Below are 21,612 nucleotides of genomic sequence, written 5' to 3' on the forward strand. Positions count from 1 at the left end.
CATTCTGGCCCGGCCAGAAACTCAGATGAGAAATGCTATCTATCAAAATAGATTGGCTCTCGACTACTTGCTAGCAGCTGAAGGAGAGGTCTGTAGTAAATTTAAACTTACTAATTGCCGCCTACACATAGATAATCAAGGGCAAGTAGTTGAAGACATAGTTAGAGATATGACAAAACTGGCACATGTGCCCATGCAAGTGTGGCATGGATTTGATCCTGGGGCATGTTTAGAAAATGGTTCCCAGCGCTAAAAAAATTTAAAACTCTTATAATAAAAGTTACAATAGTAATAGGAACCTGCTTACTGCTCCCTTGTTTGCCACCTGTACTTCTTCAAATGATAAAAAGCTTCAACACTACCTTAGTTTACCAAAATGCTTCAGCACAAGTGTACTATGTGAATCACTATCAATCTGTCTTGCAAGATGACATGGGTAATAAAAATGAAAGTGAGAACTCGCACTATTGAGTGATAGTCTTAAAGGGGGGGGGGATAAGGGAGGAGACCACCCCTCATATTGTCTTATGCCCAATTTCTGCCTGCAAAGACAGAAAAAGTAAAAACTAAAAGGCAGAAGTGAAATCCACAAGCAGACAGCCCAGCACCACACCCTGGGCCTGGTAGTTAAAGATCGACCCCTGACCTAATAGGTTATGTTATCTATAGATTATAGACATTGTATAGAAAAATCACTGTGAAAATCCCTATCCTGTTTTGTTCTGATCTAACTACCAGTGCATGCAGCCCCCAGTCACGTACCCCCTGCCTGGTCAATCAATCACGACCCTCTCACGTGCACCCCCTTAGAGTTTTGAGCCCTCAAAAGGGACAGAAATTGCTCACTCAGGGAGCTCAGATTTTGAGACAGGAGTCTTGCCAATGCCCCTGGCCGAATAAACCCCTTCCTTCTTTAACTCGGTGTCTGAGGAGTTTTGTCTGTGGCTCGTCCTGCTATGCTTTCAGTCTCATATTCATAGGACTCCAGCATCCATATTCTTATTAATAAATCTGCATACCTTTTCTCCTGTTAATCTGTCTATTGTCAGTTCATTTCAGCAGACTCAGACTTGAACATTCAGGGGGAAAATTTGAACTTCTCTACAGTTTTGGTATATTTGGCAGGATTATAGCAAATCACTCTGCCCATACCCAAGGCTGCAGCAAGAAACCATGGAAACTGACAGACAATAGCAAAAAGATATAAAAAGTTAAGAAATTTCTTATCAGTAAGCCTCCTTGGGTTTCTGCCTTAGGACTAGTCAGGTGAGTGGTAAAAGTCTATTTTTCGTGCTTTCTTCTTTCCAAATTTAAGGAGAGAAAATATTTTCAAAAATTAGTTATTTAAATTTGTGCCCCTTGTGGACTATTGGTAATAAATCTTTAAACATCCAAAGATAATCCTTGTTTTTCTTGTCTCTGTCCATTGTGTGGTTTGGTATAAGGAGAAAAACCATAATAAGCTTCTCCTATCATCTTGTTCTTGTGTCTTGAGAAACTTGGCTTTGTAATCCCCAAATTTATTTTCTGGTCTCCACTACTCTGGAGGGTATATTTGCTAGATATATGCTAGGCTGGGAATCTGAAATGTCTGTTTTTCCAAATGTGTAGGTTCTCACAAAAAAAAAAATGCCTTTATTATCAGTCTTCATTGCCTAAAAATTTATGTCTTTCCTTCCTCCTCCTCCTCCTCCTTCCTCTTCCTCCTCCTCCTCTTCTCCTCCTTCTCCTTCTCTTCTCCCTCCTCCTCCTTCTCTTCTCCCTCCTCCTCCTCCTCTTCTTCTTCTTCTTCTTCTTCTTCTTCTTCTTCTTCTTCTTCTTCTTCTTCTTCTTCTTCTTCTTTCTTCTTCTTCAGATAGAGTCCTGCTCTGCATATAGTGGCATGATCTCAGCTCATTGCAACCTCTGCCTCCCTGGTTCAAGCGATTCCCCTGCCTCAGCCTCCCAAGTAGCAGTAGCTGGGACTACAGGTGTGTGTCACCATGCCCAGCTAGTTTTTTGTATTTTAGTAGAGACGGGTTTTCACCATGTTGGCCAGGATGGTCTCGATCTCCTGACCTTGTGATTCACCCACCTTGGCCTCTCAAAATGCTGGGATTACAGGTGTGAGCCACTGCGCCCAGCCCATCTTTGCTTTCTTAAGCTATCTTTAGGAGGAGCTTTAAATATTGGGAGGAGTTGCATGTACCCTTTTTGAAATGAAATTCTTGTGTTTATTGATTTTAAGCCATAAAAGGGCTTACTATAATAGTTTTGAGTCACAACTGAAGTAAGTACACATTTGGAGATTTGGAAACTATCTGTATGATTCTTTTTTTTTTTTTTTTTTTTTTTTTTTGAGACAGAATCTTGCTCAGTCACCCAGCCTGGAGTGCAGTGGCGCGATCTCGGCTCACTGCAAGCTCCGCCTCCCGGGTTCCCGCCATTCTCCTGCCTCAGCCTCCCGAGTAGCTGGGACTACAGGCGCCCGCCCCCACGCCCGGCTAATTTTTTGCATTTTTAGTAGAGACGGGGTTTCACCGTGTTAGCCAGGATGGTCTCGATCTCCTGACCTCGTGATCCGCCTGTCTCGGCCTCCCAAAGTGCTGGGATTACAGGCGTGCGCCACCGCGCCCGGCCCTCTCTGTATGATTCTTGACATTCATTAATGGTCCCTGCCTCCCCACCTCCTGTTACAGTAGGTAGCTAACCCAGACGTGAGGAGAACAGGAAAGGGCTTCCCCGATTCCCTGACACACACTACGAATGTCAGGTGACCATCAGGTGATGGTCAGGTAGTTGTTAACTGTCTCTCTAAAATAATAATTGTTCACAGTCAGTGCCAGGGAAAAGCAGTCTCCCAATAAATAGAAACACCTGAAACTGCTGATCAATAGCTTCCTGACAAGATTTCAGGAATTGGAGGAGTTGGCTCAATCATGCACATTAAGAAGCAAAATGGCAGAGTTTAACTAGTGTATGACTTTCTAGGGACATTTGACTGATAAGGGAAGAATGCCTTAAGTGTATGCATGCACATAACTAGTAAATACGCTGTGCATGCTCCCTTCACAAGTGCTGACCGGCCACTGCACATATAGACAGCCCGCCTCAGGGGAAGAATCAGGGGAGAAGGAATGCAAGATCCTGGAAGCATCTCAAAACCCAAAGTCAAAAGGTCAAACTGCACACTTGATCTCTCAAGTTGCCCAGTTGGCCCTCTTCCAAGTGTACTTCTTTTTATTACTGCTTTAAGCCTTTTCTTTTCTTTATTTTATGATTATTTTTTTGAGATCGAGTGTCTCTCTGTCACCCAGGCTGGAGTGCAGTGGTGCGATCTCAGCTCACTTGCAACCTCCGCCTCCTGGGTTCATGCCATTCTCCTGCCTCAGCCTCCCGAGTAGCTGGAATTACAAGTATGCACCACCACGCCCAGCTAATTTTTTTTTATTTTTAGTAGAGACAGGGTTTCACCATGTTGGCCAGGCTGGTTTTGAACTTCTGATCCTCAAATGATCAGCCCACTTCAGCCTTCCAAAGTGCTGGGATTACAGGCATGAGCCACTTTGCCTGGCCTCTCAAGCTTTTTAATAACCTTTCACTCTTGCTTTAAATTTTGTCTTGGTCTCTTTCCGCCTTATGCCTCCTGGGTTATATTATTTCTTCTGAGGAGGCAATAAATGAGGTTGTGGCAGACCAGTATGGATTTACTGCCGGGAACATGCATTGGTGCTGTGTGACTTGGATATGTTCTGCTGCTAACACCCTAATATGGATAACTTGTTTTTCTAGCTTTTGTTGTTGTTGTTGTTTTCTTATTGATTGATCTCTCATTTTGATGTTTTATCTATCCAGGTCATATGAAATGATCTGGCCTTCATGCACAGGTGGACAATGAAAAGTTTAGGATCCCCAAGAATATGGCCAAACAGAAATGTGAGTTATACCTCATTTGCAGCTAGTGAAGTTTTGATTTTTTTGGCTGTTCTGTGAAAGTGGTCTGAATCTTAGAAGGACTAGTCTTTCTCTTTCCTCTTTGGAGTCCTTGGTTACAACCATAGAGAGGCTAATTAGTTTAGTCTTGAGTCACTTGTTAGATATATCTTTAGTTAAGATTTTGGTTTATATTCAGAGAATAATTTTTTTAAAACTTTTCATTTGTTTGCTTCCTGCATTCTCACTTGAGCTAACAGGAAATTTTATATTCAAAAGAAGAAATTTGATTAGTAATTACCCTGAACTTCTAAAAACTTTCATTATTTCTTTGTGCCTTTTGAGATGTAAATTCTCTCTCCAGTCTTACCTGAGAAATAATTCCTTTTAAAATGCAAATTTCAGGGAAAGAAAAGCCAGGAAACCAAATATTTGCTGTTTGCTTGTCTAAAACCTCTGATGAGATATTTAAAGATTTCTTTTTTAAGAGCTTTATGGTCAAAAATTGACTTAATTAAATTCTGATATTCAGGCTACAATTTTTTTAAAGCCTCCCTGCTTCTTCTGTTTTGAGCCTGTTTCTAATATGGAATTTCTTTTAGTCCACAGAAGCTCCTTTTAATTATATGTTCAATTCCTCTGTCTGCTTCCTTTTTTGTTGGCTTGAATTTTGCTGAGAATAATATACAACTTTATTGACATTTTCTGAAAACTCCCCAATTGGGTGCTTTAGAATTTGTTCTTCTATTTACCTCTGCCCCCATTTTCTTTTGTCATCTTGATACTCCTTGAGGAACAAAGAAAAGGTGTCACTGACCCTCTTTTTGTCATCCTCACAAAGCCTTAAGAGTGAGAAGTCAGTTCCTCTCAGGTCCAAGGCTCTACTGTCTTTCATTTGAAGCTCCCTAATCTCCTGGCTGTTAGGAGCTGGGGTACTAAGGCTTGCTTTATAACTGACAAGTCACTGGTAAGTGCTACAATTTTAAAGGTAACTAACAATGTTACAGCAACCAGTTATTACTACAGAAGGCAAATTCTTACTTTTTAGCTTCTTCATTTCTTTGCATGCTTAGGTAAGAAAAGACTCAGATATGTGACTAAGTCAGACCCAACTGACAATCAGACAGTTATTTTAAACAGGCTTCTGAATTGTCTTTTAGGCTCATCTGTATGTAACCGCCCAATAGGTTCACCTTGCCTAAACAGAACCGATTTGTCAAGACAGGGAAATTGCAACAGAGAAAGAGTTTCATTTATGCAGAGCTGGCTGTACAGAACATCAGAGTTTTATTATTACTCAAATCAATCTTTCCCAAAACACGAGGATCAGGGTTTTCATAGATAGTTTGGTGGGTAGAGGGTCAGAAAGTGGGGAGTGCTGATTGGTTGGGTCAGAGGTGAAATCCTAGGGAGTTGAAGCTGTTCTCTTGTGCTGAATCTGTTTCCGTGTGGGGGCCACAAGACCAGATGAGTCAGTTTTTGGATCTGGGTAGTGCTAGCTCATCCATCAAGTGCAGGGTCTGCAAAAGATCTCAAACATTGATCTTAGGTTTTACAATAGTAATGTTATCCCAAGAAACAATTTGGGATGTTTAGAATCTTGCAGCCTCCAGCTGCATGGTTCCTAAACCATAATTCCTAATCTTTTAGAGAATTTGATAGTCCTGCAAAGACAGTCTGGTCCCCCAGGCAGAAAGGGGGCTTGTTTGGGGAAAGGGCTGTTATCACCTCTGTTTCAAAGTTAAACTATAAATCAAGTTTCTCCCAAAATTAGTTTGGCCTCTGCCCAGGAATGAACAAAGATAGCTTGGAGGTTAGAAGCTAGATGGATTTTGTTAGGTCAGACCTCTTTCATTATAATCATTGTCTCAGTCATAATTTTTGCAAAAGCAGTTTCATGTATACTTTATTATAAAATCCTCTAATTCTTATAATTTTTTATTACCTTAGCATTCATTTAAAATCTTCCTCTTTATCTCACCTAAAGCACTCAAAACTCCTTGAGAAAACTTATATTCTTTCTCTATGCCTTTGAGATATAAATCTCTCACCCTGTCTTCTCTAGGACTTCATAGCATTCCTTTGAAAAAAATCCATAAGATCTTTGTATCTATCTGTATGATTGTTTATGTTTATACACATATGCATCTATGATATCTGTTGTGTCCACATGATACAAAATCCCTTCATTGAATTTCAAATTGATTTAAAAGACAAATGAACATACATACCTTAAATACTTTAGGCTCCTAAAATTATAGAAACTAACTCAAATTATTTTCAAATTCATATGACTTGAATACATTTTTTGTAAATAAAACTAGCTTAATATTGTTGGTTCAAAAAACTGTAAATCAAATAGATGTGAGTGAGATAAAGGTGTATCTCTTTGGTAACTACGTCGTTAGAATTTTGCTAAGTTAAATTAAATGATGGCTATTCATTGAATATCTAGTTCATTTCTAAAGAAGATAAAAGATTGAAACATTCATTGCTCAACATAGGTTTCAGTTTAAATAGAAAGAGAAAATATATTTGAGTTTGTTAGCAAATATGTCCTTTTCCACATTGGAAAATATATTCTATCAGGAAATCTATGCTTCTAGAAGTCATTAAGTATATAGTCATAAAATGGGTTAGTATGTGACTTCAAAGTTGCTTACTTCTTAGATTTTCACTAGAAATTAAGATTATTAGGATTATGTCACTGGATATTAATATATATAATTAAAACTACTAATAATAAAGGAAACAATTCTGTATACAAAGTGTACAGGCAAATTAAGATATTATAAGGTATAAACATGTGTTTTTGTTGAGGAAAGAAATCATTTTGTCTAGGTAGAGGTTATTTAAAGGTTGACTCAAAATAAATAAATGGAGATAAGAATGACTGAGCTAAACCTGAATAAATACAGAAGGTTGGGAAAAGAAAGATAATGAAAAAAAATATTGTGTGGTTAAAATGATAAAAAGTTACTAAATGTATTATAAGGGTTTTAAAATTGAGACCTAACATTAATAGTACACTGATACAAAACTAGAAACTGCTTTTCAAAGATATTCATGTAGTATTAATAAGAGATAATAAAAGATTTTTGTTCACCTTTGGAGTAAATGGCAAAAAAAAAAAAAAAAAAAAAAAACGTAGGGAGAGAGAAACATGTTATATGTGTGACTCAGTTATCTTTACTAGGCCTTTTGATTATTTAGGGAAACTGAATTAAAGATAAGTTTTTCTACAAAAAAAGTAACTTCCTGTATTTGCTTCTAAAATATTTTAGTTATTACCCTGAATTACTAGCATTTCATATTTCCTTGTGATTCTATTTTTATCAAGTGTTTTAATCATTTGATATTTAATAAACTTCTCAAAAATCAAATTTTGGGGATCTTCTTTGATCTTTTTGATGCCAAAATAACTTTTGGAGTTCCAGAGGGCTCCTGAACACCTAAAGAACAGATATTAAACTAATCAACCAGATTCAGTGTTTCAAATTATATGGAAAGCATTGTCAGGTAAGTGATGCTAAATGTTCTGCAAATGTTCGTATTCCAAAATTGTATGAGATTACTAAAAATCTAGTATGCCATCAGTTATGATTTTTGGATATTATGTTACATTTTACATTCTACAGAACTAACCACATTTATTTGTCTTCTATGGGTGACAATAAGCTACCATAAGACCTTTAGCCATGGCTACTTTAAGTCTCATTGCTCACAGTTAATTGTTTTATTCTGATACTATTTCTAAAAGTGCTTTGCAATCAGCTACAGTCTAAAATTTGCTTATTCTTCAAGGAGAATTATGGGAAAGACCCTAACAAATGCCCTTGAATATAGATTTCTGGTAATTTTAGAATCGTGTCATTGGACTGTGTAAGAATTTCCAGAACTCTTACGAAGAAACTGATGGGTTCATAAAACTCCCAATCTAACACCAAGGAAAACAAAAATTAGTTACATTGTACTGAAATAATTTTTATGCCTTTTTTTGTCGTTTGAAGCATTGCTGATTCTTTTTATGTTTTGTCTTCTAATGTTAAGAAAACTTTTTTTTTCTTAAACTATCTATAGCTTTATAGCAATTTGGTAATGTATACTTTTGTGAACAACATTTAAACATTTATCTTTCTCTTTGCCTGATCCGTCCAGATTTCAGAAACTATTTGTGAGTATTCTTATTTTATGGCAGTATGGTAATTAGTATAAGTTCAGTAAGAATCTGTCCTCTTCTATAATAGAACACAATTAGAAACACTGGTCATTTTACCAAGGTTTTGAGCATAATGTCATATCTTTGAAATTGTCCAGTGTGCTTTAAGACATTAAGATTGACTTTATGGAACCAATAAAAAAGCTCTTGGAAAAACTGGTCTGGTACCTTAAATACACAATTCACATGGTTGTCTTACGGGTAGGTGAAGATCACCACTTCTTAGCAGCTTCTGAAAAGTCAGGATGTTTTGAGAATCTCGAGCAGAGAAGAATTCATCCAGATACTACAGATATTGCAGGGAGAATTTGAGGTCAAATCTTTTACTTGGTTTCCTAGCCTTGAGATGCCTTAAAAAGAAGTCAAATTTGAGATTTCTTACAAAAAGTTTCAGCACAGCAGACTTTAAAAAGAGCCTGTAATACCAATCACTATTCTTGCTAAACCATGTAAATAATCTATGTAGATAATCATACCAAAGACTAACCTTATTTTGCAAACAAATTAGTCTTGACATAGACATCTTTGGTAGAAATGGAGGTGTATGTAGAGAAAAAAAATCATGTTTTAGAATAAAATTATAGTATACCTGTTATTAGATTTTAGATCATTACTTTTGAGACTTTATTTTTTGTTTGTTATCTGGACTGAATACCAAATACTTTTAATTTCCTCCTGTATCTGGCTATAAATCTCCAAAACATCATTTACAATTTTTTTCACCCTTTTGACTTGGATTCACTAATAATTAAAACTGTTTTTCCTGAGGTTCTATGAGCTAAAGTGGGTATAGTTGAGAAACAGACTCCAGAGAAACTACCATACTGGCCTGTGTTTAGACAACCTTTATGACATTTAAACCACAAAGTAGGTAACTCTGTCAGATTGCCATTGATTACCCTGGTCCAACTGAAGTTGCTTCAGCCCAGATTCAAAAATCTTCTCCACTGGCTACCATCAAGACTCAGAGACTAACTTAAAGATTGTTCCAGACATTATTAACTTTTGTTTTTATTTTTGTTTCCAAATAAAAATCTCTTGTTAAATATGTGTATGCTTGCACCATATAGAGCAGTAGTCTCCAACCTTTTCGGCACCAGGGACCAATTTTTGTGGAGATAATTTTTCCATAGATGGTGGGGGAGTGTGGTTTTGCGATGAAACTGTTCCACCTCAGGTTATCAAGTATTAGATTCTCATAAGGAGCATGCAACCTAGCTCCCTCACTTGCACAGTTCACAATAAGGTTCAGGCTCCTATAAGAATCTATTGCTGCCACTGATTTGACAGGTGGTTGAGCTCAAACAGTAATGCTCACTCACCCGTGACTCACCTCTTGCTGTGTGACCCAGTTCCTAACAGGCCACGGATGGGTACTGGTCTGTGGCCCAGGGATTGGGGATCTCTGATATACAGCCTTCACATTGAAAAAGTATATCTGCAGTGTTACCACCTGAAAAAAAGACATAACTATTTAACTTAACTGACTTACTCTAAGGACTAACATACTGATTCAAGAAGATGTGGTACAGTGCACTCAATTCTTTTCTGTTCTGCTTGTTCCAATCTATGTTTTCTTCCCCTCTGCCAATCTCTTTTCTTAAATTTTCTAATTCAAAGAAATCACCATAGCTACCAATTTTACTTTAACATGTGAAACTTTCTGAAAATAAAGTTTCAAATGGGGGACTCAAGGAAACCAAAATATGACACCCCAAAATATATTTGGCACATTTTAAAATGTCTATTTAGAGGGGCTGCAGACACAGAAATAATTCTGAAAAGCTGTCCTTGTGGGGGAGATTTGCATCTGTAGAGAAAATCTACATTAGTCAATAGCAGATGCAGAAGCTTTCTCTGAGTTTCCCTTATCCAAATCTAGGAAAGATTAACTCACAGGAGAAGGAGAATGAAAGTTTGACACTTTTAAAGATCTAATGGAGATTACCATTTGTTCTTTCTGAGGGCTGCTACTTGTCAGGCTTCATGTGCATAGCAAGACACATTTTGCTAATAACATCTTTCCTCCCTCTCCAACTCTTCACCTGCCACCATATTTCAAGCCTCTATTCCTTTAAGTACAATATAAGCAATTCAATTATCTGGCTCTTGTTTGAGTCTCATATGGACAGTGATAGGAAACAGACAAATTCCTAGGCAGACAGGGACATGTCCCCAGTGAAACCCAGTCTTCAAGCCAAAGACAGCCTGAAACCTGAAACCCACACTGCTGGTTCCAGATAGAGCCCATGACTGGAGTGAGAACTTCCTCAATGCCTTTTAACCAATTGAATGGTCCTTTTTCTAAGACCACTCATGAACCAATCAGCACACACTCCCCTATTTTATGAGCCCATAAAAACCCCAGACTCAGCTACAAAAAGGGCTACCCACTTTTGGGCTCCCTCTTGCAGCTGAGGGCAACCTGACTTCAGGGTGCCCTCTCACATTTGAGAACTTTCTTTCTGTCACTTAAAATTCTTATCTGCCTTATTCTCTGGTGCCCATGCACCTTATTCCTCTTGGTTTTGGGACAAGAACCCAGAACTTGCTGAGCTTCAGGCAGCAGGAACAAATGAGTGTCAACTCTCCTGTTCACAGAGCTGTGGGCAATGGGAATGAGAGAGCTGTAATATGCCCCCATTTGCCTAGCTGTGGGCTTGAAGAAGTGAAGCCACTGAGTACTATTCCCTCCTGGCTGGCTCGCTGTACTACAAAAGCCAAAACATTTCTTGGAGGTTCAGACTTCAGGACTCCCCAGGAGAAAACTATAACACCCCCTGGGGCTCCATGGTTGCTGGCATCTCCGAGTTTTCGAGTGCCACCACATTCCCCTTGTCTAAATACAGGTGCCCAGTGTGGAAGCCACTCGTGGTACCCCTAGTCCAGCCATGGACTGAGCATGGGGTCTCTGTTCCAGTGTGGGATCCGGGGCAAGCTGTGAGCCAAGCACAGTCTACCAGGCTGAGTGGGTGGAGTAAGACCAGCAAGCCTGAGTGAGGCCCCAGAAAAGGGTCATGGTAGCTGCAGAGATTTCCTGCTGGAGAAGTGGCACCAAAGGAATCCTGTAACAACATTTGTGGAATTCCTCTATCCATGTGGCCATTCATAAATTTATATATGTTTATATTTTCTTCTATTAATTTATTGTCAATTCATTTCAGCTGACTTAGACTCTTAGACTTTAGAGAGAAAATTTTCACTTTCTGACAGTATATATATGTACACACACATACATGGATATATTTATACACACACATGCATAGTTTTCTTTCAAAGCCAATCCACATATAATGACCATAAAAAGTTCGTGTCCTCTTAAAAAATCATAATATGGTGAGGCAAATTATTATTGTAGTGACATACTCCATCTTCTCTGCTGCTCAATAAGTATACATTTCTATCATTGAGAATATTCTCAATTTATGCAGTAATAATTATCTCCCACTAAAGAAACTAAAAATGTAAGTAGAAAATATGTATATATCTTAGGTTCCTCAATGAGATGACCTATCCTGTAAATTGAATAGAAGAGAATGAGGATCTCTTTAGACAATAAGTGACAGCAGTGCTTCCACATGCAATTAGTTTCAGAGGTACCAAAGACATTGTTCCTCGGGGTGGCTTCTAGTGCCAATGTGAGCAATGTTAGCAGGGCAAGCTAAAATAACTCTTCTCAGGTGCTTTGGCAGAAAGATCTTTACTGAACAAATCTGGATCATTTGGGGCATAGCTCCTGGCCACATAGCTTCCAATCCTGATTTTCTAGCCTGTAAGAATTAAGTGGCTCTCTCACAATCACTTTAATAAAGTGAATCTTGCTTATAACTGCGTTGCTTTTATTTGCTTTCAAATAAAGAAACCTCACTGATGAAACATTGTGAACATATGACAATATGAAAGGCATAAAACATGAGTACTGAAGCTCCTTTTAGTGATGCTGAGCAATTTAAAGGGAGGTATAGCTCACAAATTACTGCATGACACAAAACCAAGCAATATTCTCTATTTGTGTGGAGAAAAACAATTTCTTGTATTTTTGCAACTGTAAGGCTGTGATGGTTATACACACTAAAACATAATATTTTCATTGTGGCTGTTGAGATCATGGTGACTACATAATTTTGAATTTGCCCCAAACTCCTCCTAAAAACCAAAAGTCTACTTGGCCAGCAAAAGAAATATTCCACAAAAAATATCTTCCAGAAAGTAGAAACTAAGAAATGTGGCATCACCATGAGGCACAAGATATGCAGATGGGGGTTGTATGACCAAACCACCAACAGCAGGAGCAGTGAAAAATTAGCAGTTTGTTGGCATGTGTAGTAGGAATAAAAGGGAAACTGCCCCTGTGAGTTCTGGAACCTTAATATTGCAAAATAATTAATTAAAATAAATTAAAACCCCAAATGGAAAACAACAACAACAAAACTTTAAGAAGAAACTTGATTGAGTAAGTCCCTGGACATCAGAAATATCTGGGATACTTCTTCATGAGCCCCATGTTGTAAGTAAAGGCAGAGACAGATAAACAAAATAGCCATAAATATTTAACAATAGAAGATCAAATACTGCTGTGGTTTTCAGAAATATCCAAAAAATTTCCCTCCCATAAGGACTGAGTTTAATTTAGAGGAGACATAGGAAAAGGTATCAAGTTGAGCAAAGCAAAAACACTATGGATAAGAAAGAGAATAGGTTCAGATTTCAAGATACAAAATACCCAGGAGAGTGAAAATCCAGATATTACTGTACAGCAAAATAAACATCTAAAAGTAGGAAAATTGTTTTCAAAAACAAGGGCTACATGACTTGAGGAAACATGGAGCGGGAGGTTAGAAAACGCATTCCTGAATCTCTGGGAGACAAAGAAGAGGTCACAAAAAAATATCATGGTTTGAGTTCTTCACTGCAACAATGTCATACAAAATGTAAAACCCAGAAACTTAAAAAAAGATACTATAGTCCGTCACCACTGCTTGTAGGAAACCCTCTCTTAGTGATTGAGTAAAACACTTCAAACAAAATTGTAAAAAATCTGAAATAGGACAAATGCATTACATAAGACAAAAATTTGTTTTAATACTAAAAGTTATAATTCCTAATGGAATGCGACAATTATTAATATCAGTGCACCAAATTAACTAGTAACATCTGTTATTTAAAAACCCACTAAGTAATGAAAGCTAAAATAGACATGGACACAAAGAAAAACAAAGAGAATAAAAACAGATTTTAATATACTTTTCTCACACTAGACATAAACAATTAGGGTATACCAAACTCCATACTCCAATATGAGAACCTTCTTTACAAGGACATGAAATCTGACCACATAGTAGAAGACAAAGAAAACTTGAATCAATGGCAACATTATGAATATTAGAAACAGTGTTCTCTGACCATGGTGCAACCACTGTGATATATATCTGAATAGCATCAGAGGCTCATTTCCTCTCTCCTTTTAGAGGCTCAGAAGAGAGTTGGCTCAGTTTCAGTTGCCCTGAGGATATTTATGCAGAGGCAATATCTTTGGCTAATGTCAGTCTGGCTGGCATGCAAGGCTGTTCCCCCTGCCCTGGGGTCTTAGTGTGAAGACTTTGGCTCTTGACTTGCAGAATCGCTAATATCACTTCTGGGCCTGGAGATTCCTTTATCTGTCCTTTGTTACTTAGAGAAGCTAAGTATTCCCCAATGCCTTTTAGCAAACTCCACAAACATTTTTTTGGAGTGGAGCTCATAGTTGACCTTGGAGGCCTCTCAATCAGATGTCCAGGCAGTTGGAACCTTGTTCCAAGTGCATTCAGCACAGTTATGCTCAGCCTATGCTGTGAAATGTCAGGTTCACAGAACTGTGTGTGGTCTGCTACTTCTCTGCTGGTATGCTTCCCCCCAGTAAAGCCTACCTTGTATGTGCATTGTGAGTTACTAGCAATATTTATCTATGATTATCTGCCCCATGACAGCAACAAAATGAGAAATTAATAAAATATTGTAAAAAAGAAAGAAAAGAGGTTCTTCTCTTGGAAGTAGGATAGTCAAAGTAAGGAATTCATTCATAAAGTAAAAAAAAAAAAAAAAAAAAAAGATTATTGTGTTAGAAAACAAATAAACATGTAAAACTAATATGTAAGTTAAATACGATTCACAGATATCAACCAAAAAGACAAACTATTTCAACTTAATTAAAGAGAAAGAAGAGAAAGAACAGATATCTGGAAATAAAAATGGAAAGGAAGAAATAACCCTTCAAGTGGATTAAATTTTGAAAAACTAGTAAGAGTATTCATTGCACATTGCTAAGCAAACATAGTTGAAAACTTAGATGACATGTAAGGTTTTCTAGGAAAATATAATTTCGCCAAGGTGACCCACTAAAGATAGAAACTCAGAACAGAAAATTGTCATAAAAGCAGAGTTTTACATAAGTTTCTATAAAACAAAGCATTAGGCCTTGGTAGAGTTAAATTTGACCAAAATTTTAAAGAAGCTCGAATAGACTAAATGTTCTTAAAAAATTCAGAGCATAAACAGTAGAGAATATATTGAATTATTTTTTGTGAATCAAAGATAAAGTTAAGGCAAAAATGTAATAAATGTTTTTTAGCAAATTATCTTATGTGAATATCATTGAACAATTTCAAACTATTAATAAATAATTAAATATATACTTTTTAAAACAATTCGTCATAAGCCTGCGAAATTCATTCAGAAAAACAATTCTGACTTGACATAGAGAAATTTGTCAATGTGAGTTGTCTTAATTTATCTAAGTAGAAAAATGTAAATATGTTTAGAGATGTTGAAAAAGCACTGAAGAGAATTCAACATCAATTATTTTGAGAAAGGGCCTGTCTCACTCTGTCACCTAGGCTGTATAGCAGTGGCACTAACATGATTCACTGCTGCAGCCTTAGCCTTCTGTGCTCAAGCGATCCTCCCGTCTCAGCCTCCCAGTGTTGGGATTAAAGGTGCGCTACCATACCTAGAACTATATTTCTTAAATATCAAAAATATATAATGAAAGTCATCAATGTACTTGGAGTAAAGACAGGTTTATTTCCTGCTGTAGTCAGAAACAAGTTAAAGATATCTACTACTGCCACAACTATATAATAATATATGTTAGGGATAAAAGGCAACCAAAATAAGCATGAGAAATGTATTTCAAGAACAAGGATTAGAAAGGAAGTATAAGCATTATTTGTTCAGTTTAACATAACTATATAAACATGTAACAAATAATTTTTAAAAAACTACTTAAAAGTAAAATAGCTTAAGCAAATAGCAGGATATAAAATCAATATACAAAGTATAACAATGAATTTTGTATATCATATAATGCTAACTAAATGTATAAAACTATATGTAACTATATATTATAACTATATATAAATACTCTAACTAACAAATGACAAAATAAATAAGACTTCATTTTATAGCCTATAGAACCATATATATATATATATGAGAGAGAGAGTCATAAACCTAAGAATGTGTATGACCTATCTAAGCAATATGTAAAACACTTTAGAAAGACATTGAAATAGATTTGAACAAATATTCATGGATAGAAGTATTCAACACTGTTAATGTGTCAATTTCCTCTAAGTTAATTTACAAATTTAACATGATCTTGATAAAAATTACTGAAAAAAGTATAATGTGGGAGAGTTAGTCCTAACAGAATTATATATTACATTTTAAAAAATTAAAATAGTGTAGTTTAACTGGAAGAAGAGATAAACCAATGGAACACGATAGGATGCCTACAAATAAATCCAAGTCATTTTAGAAATGTAATATATAAAATCAAGGCAGCCATTTTAAGTAAGTAGAAAAGTTAGACTTTTTAATAAACATGAGTTATTTAACTGGATAGCCATTTTAAAATGGCTACATGGAATCAACTCTAAAGCCATGTAATGTAGAAAAACAAAGAGGAGGTTCTAGTTAGAAAAAGAAGCCCAGCTAGACTGAATTAATCAAAAAATTTAGTAAAGCAGATTCATACAAGCTAAACACAGAAAAATAATAACTTTAAACTAAATTGAATACCAAAACATTAAAATGGGAGATATTATTTTTAAGATGGTGAAAAATTTGTAATCTTTAAAGATTAAATTTAATATTGACCAAGGATCAATATAAATATAGCTAGAATTTCTACTAACTGATGGAAAACTAATCGTAACAAGTGAAAAGCACATTCGTGGTTTGCCATTTTCTTGTATGAGAAAATAGTATTGCTATAGTGATTCAACTAAATTTGAATATACTGTATAAATTTAAAACAATTCTAATCAAAGTTCACTCTTTTAAAAACAGCATTCATTTGTCTTTAAAGTTATATGGAAGGATAAATGCTGGCAAATAGAAAGGAATATGTGAAGAAATAAAATGATGAATGGTTAGTGTCCTTTTCAGCTATCAGAACACAGATCTGAAAAGCTAGTGACCTGCGGAACTGACTATGCAATCCAGAAATAGATCCCCTAAAATAAGATTCTAATATATAGGAAATTTCTAATATATGGCAAAAAAAATAGTTTATTTAGAAATAAAATAATATAGGTTATCCATCTGAAATACCATAAAATTGGAGCAGCATTTAAACCAGTTACAAAATCAGTTCCAGAAACATCAAAACAGGAAATAAAAATCAGTGAGGCATACTCCACAGTAGGGAATGCTAATTGCACAAAACTCATAAAAGAATAATGAACATTTCACCAGGTAGACACGAAAAGCCTTTGTGTGGCAAAACACACCATACGTAGTGAGTAAAAAGACTAGATATTTAAAAACGTGCAATGACAATATCAAATAAGCGTGCTATATTTATAATAAAAGTGATAATCTATAATCTATACACAGATATGTAAACCAGTGCAAAGATGGGCAAATCACAGAGGAGCAACTAGTTAAGAAACATAAATAGATGCATAAAATCATTAGAATTTTAAGAGATGGAATTGAAATTAATAATGAGATATTTCCTCATATCGTCTATCTTAGAAAAAAGTTTAAAATGAATGTAATTAATAATGTAGGGGAAAATGCACTATCATATACCCTTAATAGAAGCTACAATTTTATACTTCTTTATGAAAGCATTCTTGCAAAACTTTTTAAGAAAAAAACAATACTTATTTCTTTAACACAAAAATCTCACTCATGGAAACCTATGCTTTAGAAATAAATGCCCCAGTTGAAACGGTTATATATTCAAGGATTTTTGCCTATTATGGCAAAATAACTGAAATAAACTGGATGATTAGTGATGAGAAGTAATTAAATACATTGTATATTACATATCTACCATGGAATAATATATAACTATTAACAAGAATGAATTGGGACTCAACAAGTAAACAGACTGGGCATGGGGGTAGGTCAGATTTTGCAAAATCTTAAAAAGAAAAGCAAAATGCAAAACCGTGTGTAAAGTATAACTCTGGTTTGAAAAGAACAATTATGACACAACCTATTACAGTATACATGTGTATAATAAGTCTATATCTACATCTTATCCATATAGTATGAACATGGGGGTAGATTAAGGAAGGATACCCACTAATTTATTAACCTATGTTATCTGAAAGAATTGAGAATGGGATTGTGCAGGTGAATGGGGAAACTGTCAAATTAGTCATAATCTCATGCAGTAATTATGTGGTTAATACCAACAGGTGCACATTAAAAAAATGAGAAATCATTTTCTCAAAAAAATAAAAACAAGTGGCCAATAGGTATATAAAAAATGCTCGACATCATCAATCATTAGGGAAATGGAAATCAAAACCACAATGAGATATCATCTCACCCATTAAAATGGCTATTATCAAAAAGACAAAAAATTACAAATGCTGGCAAGGATGTGAAGAAAAGGGAACTCTTATACCCTGTTAGTGGGAATATAAATTAGTACAGCTATTTTGAAAAACAACATGGAGATCTGTCAAAAAACTAAAAATAGGACTAATTTGTTGAGAGTTTTTATCATAAAGGTGCGTTGAATTTTCTCAAGTGCTTTTTTTTTGTTTGTTTGTTTGTTTGTTTGCTTTTTACATCTATTGAGATAAACCTATGGCTTTTGTCCTTCATTCTGTTCATATGATGTCCACATTTCTTGATTTGCATATGTTAAAACTATTTTTGCAGCCCTGGGATAAACAGCAGTTCACCATGATGTATTAAATTTTTGGTATGTTGCTAGACTTAGTTTCCTATTATTTCATTGAGGATTTTTGCATCTATGTTTGTCAGAAATATTGGCCTGTAGTTTGCTATTTTTGTTGTGTCCTTACCTGGTTTTGGTATCAGGATAATACTGGCAAGGTAAATAAGTTATGCAGAATTCCCTCCTACTCAATTTTCTGGAAGAGTTTAAGAAATATTGGTGTTAGTTATTTAAATTTTTGGTAGGCTTCAGCATTAAAGCTATTCAGTCCTGGGCTTTTCTCTGTTAATCTTTTATTACTGATTCAATCTTGTTACTTATTATTAGTCTTTTTATTTTATGTTTCTTCCTAGTTCAGTCCTGGTAGGTTATATGTGTCTAGGAGTTTTTCCATTTCCTCTAGGTTTTTGAATTTGTTAACATATGATTATTCATAATAGTTTCTAATAATCCTTTTTATTTCTGTATGATCAGTAATGATGTCTCTTTTTTTAATTTCTAATTTTATTTATTTGAGTCTTCTCTCTTTTTTCTTTGTGATTTTAATACTAATTTGTCAATTTTGTTCATCTTTTCAAAAATTATTTTATTGATTCTTTGTACTATTTTATAGTCTCCACTTAGTTCCACTCTAAGTCTTTATATTTCTTTTTATCTCGTAAACTTGGGATTGGATTATTCTTTCTTTTATTGTATCTTGAAGTGCATTGTTAGATAATTTAATTGAAATCTTTCTAACTGTTAACATAGGCCAATATTGCTATAAAACTCCCTCAGCACTACATTTCCTATATCTTATAGGTTTGGGTATATTGTGTTTCCTTTTCATTATTTTCAAGAATTTTTAAAATTTCTTTTTTTTTTTTTTGAGACGGAGTCTTGCTCTGTCACCCAGGCTGGAGTGCAGTGGCGCGATCTCGGCTCACTGCAAGCTCCGCCTCCCGGGTTTACGCCATTCTCCTGCCTCAGCCTCCCGAGTAGCTGGGACTACAGGCGCCCGCCATCTCGCCCGGCTAATTTTTTGTATTTTTTTTTTTTTTTTTTTTTTTTTTTTTTAGTAGAGACGGGGTTTCACTGTGTTAGCCAGGATGGTCTCGATCTCCTGACCTCGTGATCCACCCGTCTCGGCCTCCCAAAGTGCTGGGATTACAGGCTTGAGCCACCGCGCCCGGCCTAAAATTTCTTTGTTTTGTTTTTTGAGATGGAGTCTTGCTCCTTAGCCCAAGCTGGAGTGTGCAGTGGCACGCGATCTCAGCTCCCTGCAACCTCTGCCACCCAGGTTGAAGTGATTCTCCTGCCTCAATCTCTGGAGTAGCTGGGGTTACAGTTGCACACCACCATGCCCGATAAAATTTATTTCTTAATTTCTTCCTTGACCCATTGGTCATTCAGGAGCATATTGTTTAATTTCCAGGTATTTGTACAGTTCCTAAAATTGTCTAGTTATTATTTCTAGTTCTAGTCTATGTGGTCTGACAATATATTTGATGTAATTTCTATTTTAAAAAATTGTTGAGACTTTTTTCATGGCCTAATATATGATCTATCCTGGAGAATGTTCTATGTGCTTTTGAAAAGAAGGCGTATTCTGGAGCTGTTGGATGAAGTGTTGTGTTAATATATTTTAGGTCCATTTGGCCTAATATGCAGATTAGGTCCAATAATTCTTTGTTGATTTTCTGTTTACATTGTCTGTCCAATGCTAAAAACAGGATGTTGTAGTCCAAAACTATTATTGTGTTAGAGACGATTTCTCTCTTTAGCTTTAACAATACGTGCTTATATACCTGGGTGCTCTAGGTTTTTTTTTTTTTTTTTTTTTTTTTTTTTTTTTGAAGCGGAGTCTCGCTCTGTCGCCCGGACTGGAGTGCAGTGGCCGGATCTCAGCTCACTGCAAGCTCCGCCTCCCGGGTTTACGCCATTCTCCTGCCTCAGCCTCCCGAGTAGCTGGGACTACAGGCGCCCGCCATCTCGCCCGGCTAATTTTTTGTATTTTTTTTTTTTTTTAGTAGAGACCGGGTTTCACTGTGTTAGCCAGGATGGTCTCGATCTCCTGACCTCGTGATCCGCCCGTCTCGGCCTCCCAAAGTGCTGGGATTACAGGCTTGAGCCACCGCGCCCGGCCGGTGCTCTAGTTTTAAGTGCATATATATTTACCATTATTATATTATCTTGCTGAATTGACTTTTTTAATCTGTATAATGACATTCTTTGTCTCTTTTTGTACCTTTAGGTTTAAATTTTGTTATATCTAAGTATAGCTATTCTCAGATGCTTTTCATTTCCGTTTTTGTGGATTTTTTTTTTTTTTTTCATTTCTCCACTTTTAGTCGATGTGTGTCTTCACAGGTGAAAAGAAGCTCTGTGGGCAGCATGTAATTGGGTCTTGTTTTTTTTTTTTTTCCTTAATCCATTCAGCCAGTCAATAATTTTTAATTGTGAAATTTAAATTCTTTACGTTCAAGTTTGTTATAGATAGGTAAAAACTTCTGTCATTTTGATATATTTTCCTTTTTTTGGTTTTTAACATGTAATTCTTTTATTTTGTGAAGGAAACAAAATATACAGAACAAAACTTTCCCTGTTTAAAATTAATGTTTTACAAATCTGTATTATCACTTGCATATAAATACTATATAGCTGATCATTAATTAGGTGTATAAGTCCAACAATGTATTCTTCTAACTGTTCAGCAACAACAAAATATATATATATTTTTTCAAATTTATCCGAGTGTCCTAGGCCGCTTACGCTGGTGACCACTGCGATCTCTGCCAGCTACGTGGAGTGACGGGAGGAAAGAATCATTGTGTGTGTTCAAGAGTGCCTCAGACTCAATTTCCAAAAATTTTACCCCTAAAAGCATGTAAATATACAAAGATGGATCCTTCATATAAATTAAAAACAAAAAATCAATCAATTTGCGCTTATTTCAAATACAGAAAAAGTATGGCACAGGTGTAAGCCACGACATGGTTTCCTTTAATGCTATTGAATCTTGTATCATACTGGCCAGCATGAAGTGTGTTACTCAGACTTTACAGGCATTTTCCTTAATTCAATCAGTCCTGCTCCCAGCACAACACAGGAGGTGATTGGAGAATAATAGCCAGAATCTGGTCTGCTTGGAACCATGATACAATCGGGGAAAACAAACCAGGACGCCTCCACTGCTTCTCAGACCAGGACGTTTCTCTTGGGTAACTGCTTTTAAAAGGAACTGAGATCTGATGAGGAGGTTCCTAGACTTGGAGCACTAAAGACACAAGCGTGAGGAGGCTGGCGGTGAGGGCGGCAG

Source organism: Trachypithecus francoisi, unplaced genomic scaffold (genome assembly GCF_009764315.1).
Source record: "Trachypithecus francoisi isolate TF-2019V2 unplaced genomic scaffold, Tfra_2.0 Lachesis_group0, whole genome shotgun sequence".
Taxonomy (NCBI): Eukaryota; Metazoa; Chordata; class Mammalia; order Primates; family Cercopithecidae; genus Trachypithecus; species Trachypithecus francoisi.